The sequence below is a fragment of the Gavialis gangeticus genome, unplaced genomic scaffold (assembly GCF_001723915.1).
Source record: "Gavialis gangeticus isolate Ggan-Ray unplaced genomic scaffold, GavGan_comp1, whole genome shotgun sequence".
In the NCBI taxonomy this organism is placed as follows: domain Eukaryota; kingdom Metazoa; phylum Chordata; order Crocodylia; family Gavialidae; genus Gavialis; species Gavialis gangeticus.
The window spans coordinates 88,071,302-88,080,209 of NW_017729025.1; positions in this window are offsets into that span (position 1 = coordinate 88,071,302).

Genomic DNA, 8,908 nt, shown 5'->3' on the forward strand with positions numbered 1-8,908 from the left:
AGAGGCTACACAAGAAGAGCTGCCAGGTTTTCATTATCTGTGACCCCATGATTATTGGTAGCAAAGGGAATTTTTATACAAAAGCCTTTAGCAGTTTTATTTATGCCAAGGCTGCTATCCAGAAGGGGAAAATCCATCATGTCAGAGATGAATGCAAACACAAGACTCATGGCTTGCTTTCTGTCTTTCCTTTTGGATTTTCCTTTCTTCTGACATGGAGAACACGGTGTTCTGCTTACACTCCGCTGCCTGGCTTGTTTAGGATTCCACGGGAACAAAGAAACACCAAGAGCAGGAACACCTTAATATAGCAACATAGCTGCTTTCTGGGAACTGTTTTCTTGGTCAGTAGTCGAAAGGGGGAGCATGGGGGGGCGGGGGGGGGAAGAGTCACATGACAGTGGTCTGTAGAGACACCCTGACTGACGCTTTCTGCCTCTTCTGGCCGGGAGCCAAGATATGGTTGCTAAACTGGCTTTCTCTATCTGGGGTCAGGACACATCATTTCTATGACACACAGGAGTCCCAGAAGCCCTGGGAATGGGAGTTCAAAAGATCACTCCCAAACCAGTGTTATCTGGATACAAAAATGTGCTGCTGCCACATTGTAGCTGTTTAGTAATATTGAGATATAGAGAGAACAATGCACACAACCAGTTCCTCACTGTGTATATGGTTATGCCATATTCAAAGCACTTGTTTCAAATACAATAGACCTTTTGCCTCTTTGTATAAAGCATAGTTGACTCTGGGTGTTAAAGGCCTATGTAAAACTGCATTAACCTATGGACACAGGGGTGTAGGTTGTAGCGGTGTTGGTCTATGGACATAGACAAGGCTCTTTTAGTGACTGATCAAAGATATCAGATTCACCCAAAGAACCTTGTCTGCCTATTAACCTGTGCATGGCACTTAGAAACTGGGGCTGTTCTCAGGGCAGGATCTGGGGGCAAAAGATTAGGGTGGGCTGGGAGCGAGCAAGGAAGTTCAGTCTCAGGGTGGCAGTACCTGGGTGTTCAGAGGTAGGCAAGGGTAGGAGGCGAGGACTTTTGGGTGGGTCTGGTCAGGTGCTCCCAGGGGCCTGGCCAGGCACACAAGGGAGTTGACATTTCCCGATGACTGCCGTCACCTGCACTATTCTGAGGGTTAAACTCTTTGGTTTTCTTTTGGTTCTTAGAAATGCGTGAAGTGTTTTTGGATTGGATCTAGACCTGCAGAAGCCACCAGTTATCCGGAATTAGATGACGTTTCCCCAAAGCCAGTCAATACCCTGATACAGAAAATCTAATATCCGATATTGGACCCTAACTGTGGTGAAAATGTATCCCTTCCCTGGTACAATCTATTTGCATATGCATTTTGGGAATGATTTGAATTGCCCTGAAAGTAACAGAATGGCAGCACTGAGTAGAGCCAGAAACACTGTAGGCAAGCACAGTAAACCCATTTGGTTTTCCCAGAATGCCTCAGTTATTTGCCCAGGATATTTTAGGCCTGGGATATATAGAGGGACTAAGATAAGCCTAATCCTCCACGTTTATTTTTAACTGCATAACATCTATAGGGCATGTGGGGCACACATGCTGTATGCCATAGGCCCATATAAGAACACTGTTAGTAAAGCACAGCATTGTTCAGTTTGGTTGAACAGACATATCTGAATCTGACCACCCTATCTAAACAGTATCCAACTTTTTTAAAAGAGGGGCAGAAGTATCTGACACTGTGAGAGACAGGATACTGGGCTACACAGACCGGTGGTCTCTACTCAGTATGGCATTTCTCATGATTATAATAAGGGTAATATTTACTAGGGGAAGGAGGCAGCAGAGAAGTTCAGGATGCCAGGAGGCAAATTGGTAGGCATCATGGATGATATGGTGATGCAATGTACTGATGGGATGATGCAACTTTAGTGATATAGGTTGTAGCCATGTTGGTCTAAGGACATAGGCATACAAAGTTCTTAGGGTAAATCCAATATCTTTTATTAGACCAACTAAAATAGTTGGAAAAATTCTTTTTTGCAAGCTTTTGTGTACAAGCACCCTTCGTCAGGCTGAGGAAACATCAGACACTTCTTCAGCCTGACGAAGGGTGCTTGTACCTGTAGGCTTGCAAAGAAGAATTTTTCCAACTGTTTTAGCTGGTCTAACAAAAGATATCAGATTTGCCCAAAGAACCTTGTCTGCAACCTTAGTGAGGAGCTCCACAGAATTACTTGATGATATGCAAAATAAACAAACACATCCTATGGGAGAAAGATACAGAAGTAACAAGCCTGCTCAGTCTGATTTCCCGGGTCATCTGAATGGGCCCAGCTGTGAGCCAACCAGGTGGCAAGTAAAAAGGCAGCTCTGTCTGATTCCCCAGATCATCCAAATGGATTCTGCTATGAGCCAACCAGGAGGCTGAGTGACAAGGGCATCAGATGTCCTGGCTGGTAGTTGTCCCATGCTTCCGGGACAGCAGAGGCTAGAAATCTTGCAGAAACAACATGCTGAGTTCTGCAGAAAAAACTGCAGGAAGATAAATTAAGGGGCACAACTTTGAATCACTCTGTTGACCACAGTTGCTATCATTAGGAAAGGTGTGGTTTTAGGGAGGAAACAGGCAGATTTTTGAGGTGGGAAGGCTGTTTTGCATTGAGCTGATATGAGACCTACAGCAGTAACCTCTGAAGGCTTAGTGTGTGCCTTCACACACAGATGTAGTATACATTCAGATCAGCAGTAGATCCCTGGATTGAACCACCTCCAAACTCTAGGGCACTCAGTGTCCTTGATTCAAAATCAGAAGCTTACAGCTCAGGCCCATCCCCAGTTTTATGATAATTTTCACCCCACTTTTCAGTTTGCTAATTTGCTACTTCTCAGAGTATTAATAATGATGAAACTTGTTGCAGGGTGGCCAAGTGAGAGGCAGGAGACCTTGTGGGTAGGTGGAGATTAAGAAATAGACAGTGCTTGACAGTGGGAACGGATCACACAGAGGAGAGCAGGTAGATTCAAACCTTTCTTTTCTTAGTGGAACCTCCAGGCTGAGCACAGCTTTTGTAGGATCTCGCAAGTCCCTTACAGCCAGGAGGCCTCTGAAGCCACATAAACAAGGGTTAAATTACCTTCAAGAGGCGAGGAGAGAGCACAGGTGCTGTGATGTTTGAGCTGAGGTATCAGAGCACACACTCTCTGCTCCCTGCAGTCTAGGCAGACAGTGAGCTACCCACTCGCTCTTGGTAGAAGGCGCAGCTGTGCTCTGGCACATTCCAGCTGGCTTCAAGCCCTGCCCAGATATATCAAAGTCTAAATCCTGAGAAGGCTTCCATGCCTGTTTAAGGCCAAAAATAATCAGTGGCCATGACATATTTGCACTGTGCTGGAGGGCCAGGCAGCAGTGTTCACACATGAGGCCACATTCTCTCTCTCATCCCTTTCTTCCAGTGCATTGTGGAGCACTGGGGCCGTGGTTTAGGGACCCCACTTGTGGAAGATTCACAGAGTCCATCCATCCTTTGGCCCATCTTTGCTGCCCTTAGTCTGCTCTTAATGTACCTGCTCATGGGATCCCCTGTGGAGCTAGGGTCCACACTGTCTAGTACGAGCTGCTAAATCTTCTGTGTGTCAGTGGGGCAGAACTGTACCAACTCTACAGTGTGTGGAGCTGGCTGCCTTCCAGACCTAGATGCAGCACAGAGTGAATTCCTAACGACAAAGGTCTCAGAGTGGAGGGGTGCAGCAAAGCACTCCACACACATTGATTAAATCATAAAAAAGTAGGTTGGAAGGGACCTCAGGAGGTCATCTAGTCCAATACCCTGCTCAAGGCAAGATCATGCTTGTTGAAACCTTTTAGACAAGTGTTTGTCTTAACTTGCTCTTAAAAGCTTCCAAGGATGGATATTCCATAGCTTCCCTAGGTAATCTAGTCTAGTGTTTAACTTCCCCCATAGTGAGAAAGTTTTTCCTAATATCCAGTCCTACATTTCCTTGTTTCAACTTAACACTGCTACTTCTTGTCCTGTCACCTGCAGCCACAGAGAACTGTCCTCTTCATAACCACCTTTGTTGCGCAGGGACTAGATGCCTTAGGTTATATGTGAGGGCTGGGATTCCTTTCCGCTGCTGCATTTCAGCATGCTTTTCCCTACAGAAAAGCCAACAGTGCTTCATGTCTTGGTCCTTGGCTCACCGTGACCACAAAACAACATAACAAGGCTTTTTAGAACCCCAGCTGCTTGAAGGGGTATTGATGTTTCTATAGAGCAGGGCTGTCCAACTTCTAAGGACCTGGAGGCTGAACACACCAGGGGCTGCATCAGGGTGACCCATGGGCCCCCTAGCCCCACACTGCATGGATGCCCCTCACTCACTGCTGCATTGTGCACCTGCACAGCTCCAGACTCACCCCGTGCCACACTGTACACTGCCCCACCCTTTGGGGCAAGCTCAGCCAGCAAAAGCCAGAAGGAGGAGGGGGAGCTTGGAGACTGGTTGATGTTGTTGCCTGAGCTATGGGAGCAGCGATGGCCAGGCAGGAGCCCAGCTGCAACTTAACCCCTTGTGGGCTGTCAATTGGACAACCCTGCTAAACAGAATAGTTTGAGGGTTTATCTGTAACCTCTTATTATGTAAGGTATCATCATCCTCACACTGACTGGGCTATGATGTATTGACTTAGTTCCTGACATTACAAGGTCTGTGCAAAGCTATGCACTGTGTACTCAGCAATAGTGCAATGACCACTGGGGGATAGTTTAGACAAGGAACGAGACTGTCCTGAACAGGAGTTGGCCTAGCTGACCTCTTGGGCTAGGGACAGACATTACACATAAACTGGTTTAAATGGTCATAAACTGGTTTAAATCTGTAACAAAACAGATGTTCAGTGTACATAAACCAATTTGAAAATGGATGAAACTGATCTGAGATAAACCTGGTTGATTGTATTATCAGACTTAACTGATTTGGATCAAACCAGTTTATGCAATGTCTGTCCCAGTCACCTTGCTGGTTTAAGTTAAACCAGACTCCCCTAACATCCCAGCATTCTCTCTGGGCTGGGCAGGGATCTCTGCTCCATAGCAGAGCTGGCCCCTCCCCTCTGCTCCCTGGCTGGAGCTTGGTAGAGACTGCAGGTGTCTGCTTGGCTTCCCCCTCCTCCCCCACTCCCCACTCCTTGCTAAGCAGGGATTGCCCCATCCCCTCTGCCTTACATAGACACACAGCACTAGCTAGCAGACCACATGCTGGCTATGGTCCCTGCTATGACAGATGGGACAAAGGCAGAATCAACAGGTAGCTGGTAGTGTTCCTCTGTTGTTTTCTTAATGGGGTGATAAACACTGAGTTAGAGGTGATAAACACTATGTTATCAATTCCCTGCTGGGCTGATCAGGGTGTATGTGGGGGGGAAACCCCGCCCTAATCAGAGCATTCTGCCAGGGCCTGGCCATGCCCCGCTTCAGCTCAGCACTCTGGAAGGGAGAGAGGGCTGCTCGAGTGCCCCCCCCCGGCTTCTAGCCTGAGCCACTGCAGGCATGTGCCTGTATTTCAGGGATGTCTGTACAAACTGATTCAGCCTAGCCAGGTTAGACTAACCTGCAAAGACTGAATCAATTCAGGCTTTTTGAATGTCTGTCCCTAGCCCTGAGGTCCTATTCAGCTCTGTTTGTCTCTGATCTAGAAATAAGAAATTCATATTTGCTAACATCATATCTGAAACAAAAGGGTCTGTCATTGAGGACACTGCTCAGTATAGTTACCCGATAAAATAATCATCACATATTTAACTTTCCTGCTAGTCTAGCCCCAACCTATGAGAGGGCTGAGTTTAACATAACACAGGATGGTGCTGCTCATAACATAATCATACCCACTGTCCAGGTATAGTGAACCCGAAATCTTCTGTTCCAAAGTCTAGAAGGCTACCATATTGACACTTATGGTAAGAAACATAAATTCATGTCAAAAGTGGCCAACTAATAGGATCATAATGTAAAGGCAGTCTCTGGAAAGCTTGTTTTTCAGAGCTTATCAGCAGGATTAAAGGTTTTCTGGTTCTTAGCTGTGAGCTTTGCAGATATGAGAGACTGGAAGGCTAAATCTATATCATATGAAAAAGTTGGTCAATTTTGACTTTTTCCTGTAGCAAGATTACTTTTTACTACAAAGCAGTTCTTCCAAACACTGAATGTGGGCATGAAGATAATGTATTGTTCATACGGTTTGTGCTTACGTTGAGCAACTTAGTTGTTTTGAGTCTCTGGTTATAAACAGTGCTTAGAAGCTGCAATATCTTCCGCAGCATGCAATACAAAAATCATGATGACTGAACCTATCTTGCACTACTTTACTAGGAGCTATATTAAGCAGTACATGGGAATCCTGCTTATTACTTAAAAATCCTAGTTAGGGCTAGCCAAAGGCATCATAACAATACTGAAAACATTAACCAAACCATTTATAGCTTTCTATGCTATACATAGAGGAGACTACATAAAGTGATGGAAAGGCTATTGTGTCTAGAGACATGAAGAAATGGCAGAACAATAATACTAGGAAAGCTTCATGGAGTCAGAGCCACTCATGATCATGCTATTCAGTGCCTTCTTATCCCACCCCAAGATACCAGCTATTTATCTAATACACAGATGCTGCTGGTCTTGCCAGTCATGCTGTCTTTGCTTTAGTTTTTAGTGAGGCCCTACATATGATGCATCTGTCTGGTACTGTGAATGGCAGTGGCTGTGTTTGACCCAATGGTGCACAGAAACCAGTGCATTTGTATTCTATTCACACAGCATCATACGTGCCACCTTGTGGCAAAATAATGTCATGCTTTCTTCTGAGAATACAAAATAGAAAAGTGGTGTAAATGATCAAAAAGAAGAAAAGATAGGAAACACTACACTCTACTGGGAATCCAGACTCACTGGGGAGACACTGTATTTGTCTTTAGTGGAGTCATTCAGAACTTTTCCTTTGTTTTAAGCCAAATTCTCTTTGGATGAATGCAGGGTTCACAATAATTTCAATGGGAAATGTGTGTGTGTGTGCGCATGCGCGCATGTGTGTGTGAAGAGGATATGGCCATTATTGCTTTTGATTTTCCAGGCTCTCATTTTATTTGTGCATTTCAGAAAACAGTACAGTAAAATTAGGTATGCTGTACCTGGTTGTTCACAAGAGAGAAGTAACTACATGCAAAAACCACCACTCGAACCAACAGGTCATAGAGCCAAATCCTGAAGTCCTGACCAAGGCAAAGATACCATTTAAACCAGTGGGACTTCTACCTGAGTAAGGACTAAACAAAGGACTTCAGCATATGGCCCAGAAAATGTTAACTAATCAGACAAACTCAGTTGTTTATTTGAGGGCATCATTGAGCTCTGTTTGGGAGTCCTGTCATCCCAGCTTATTAGAAGCAAACTGATAAATAAATAACACCAAAAAGTTTCTGGTTACCATGCATCAAATTAATAAAATGGTGTGATCTGAAAAGGAGCATATTTTGTCTTCATTGTCTGTCTGTAGTATTCTGTGGTATTTGACTGCATCATCTTAGCATCCTGATATTACTTTACTTTGCATTATCTTGATGTTACTGCAGTATCCTACTATGAATGCATCCTGTGGTATCTTATTGCTGCAGTGCTCTGCTACTAATGTACCACAGTTTCCTGGCACACCCTATAACTGCATTATCCTCAGAACAGTTTACTGCAGCATCTCCTGGTGACTTATTGCTGCATTATCTCAATACTACTTTACTGCAGTGCCCTATGTTACCTTATTGCTACATTTATTCTGATATTTTTATGTCAGTGTGCTGTAATATCTTATGAAGCTCTACTCCAATACTACTTTACTACAGTAGTCCATGATACCTGAGCACTGAGTTATACTAAAAGTACTTCACCGCATTAGCCTTGGGTACTTTATTACTGCCTTAGTCTAACACTGGCTGCATTATCTTATGGAATTTATCACTCTTACTTGCAACATCAGCTGGACACCTTAGCTTCTGTGTAGCCAAGTATTACTTTCTTTGCAGCTGTATTTCACAGCAATAGCCCTGTAGTGATGGGAAGCTTTATAAATGGCTTCCATGCTATTGAGATTTTAAAAAGCCCTCTACCCTGCTAAATGGAATAAGGCCTTTCCCTGAAACAACTCCTTTAAGAGCATGCATGGGAGCGGAAAGCTGGTCTCTAACTTATCTTCAGAATGGTGAGGTAGTTAGAAGACACCAGACACATGGCAAAATAGTAGGATTGCTGTCTGAGATACCCAGCAGGGTCTTATTGAACAGAAACAAATAGCAGCACTTAGTATCAGTAATGCCATTAAAAAAATCAAGAACACATTTTATATAGAAGTAGTTGCATGTAAATCCCATTGTGCTTCATGAGAGAGAGACACACACAAGGAGCAGTTGGTTCATATGTGTCCCCATGAAGAGGACATGTCTGCTGTTATGTTGCTTGTTTTTACAGAAATTTAGTCAAAAAACTAAGTGTAAAGCTCTGTGATCTCCAGAGAATACAAAGCTCTCTCTGATGATCTAAATATTACTGAGCAGATTAAGTTGCATGAGTGTTCATTTAACTAGCAAGCTGTTCAACATCTACTGTATACATGCAGGCACTCTGCCTGTGTCTGTAAACCTTCTTTCCATACTTAAAATGCTGTTTACACTGTCCATATATAGAGTATTTCCTAAGGGTGAAATTTGGCCCTGTCTACAAGAATGCCTTGCAGAAAAAGAGGTGGGGGCAGGAGGAAGAAGCAGCATGGATCCTCTTTTACAAGACACTTGCCTGTGTCCTAAACAGAATTGCCCCTGACTGAGGACAAGGACAGACTTCCCTCCTCCCTCCATGATTTGAGTTACAGGACTCAGTTTG